Source organism: Myotis davidii, unplaced genomic scaffold (assembly GCF_000327345.1).
Source record: "Myotis davidii unplaced genomic scaffold, ASM32734v1 scaffold274, whole genome shotgun sequence".
Taxonomy (NCBI): Eukaryota; Metazoa; Chordata; class Mammalia; order Chiroptera; family Vespertilionidae; genus Myotis; species Myotis davidii.
In genome coordinates, this window is record NW_006285613.1 from 2,113,194 (window position 1) to 2,113,803 (window position 610).

Genomic DNA, 610 nt, shown 5'->3' on the forward strand with positions numbered 1-610 from the left:
GAATGTTTGACCCAATTTCAGGCTAACGTTTAAGTTGATATTCTGTATGGCCTGCGAATGACGTTATAAATATCCAAATGGGCCTCCCCAGCGTGGCTCAGTAGGTGAGCGCCAGCCTATGAACCAGGAGGTCCTGTTCGATTCTGGTCAGGGCACATGACTGGGTTGTGGGCTCCATCCCCAGGGTGAAATGTGCAGGAGGCAGCCGATCCATGATTCTCTCTCATCACTGATGTTTCGCTCTCTCTCCCTTCCTCTCTGAAATCAATAAAAATATATTTTTAAAAGCATATCCAATGGCCCTTGGCAGGAAGAAGGGTCCCCACCCTGCCTTAGAGGCATGTTGGGGTCACAGGAAACGAAGTCCAACTCCCTAGAAGTCAGCTTGTGGGGGTGGTGAGGGCACTGCACTCAGGCCCCTGCAGGCCCCGTCTTCTCTGAGCGGGTTCTCTGTGACTTTTCCCCACAGGCTGGTTGAGGTATAACGTGCCTACTGCCTAGTCCAACACCAAGTGTCGGGCCCGTGGGTTTCAGCCGGATACCTGGGTTGTGCAGGGGATTTACAGGGCAGTGCCACCATCCCCTAAATCTAATCCTAAAACATTTTATA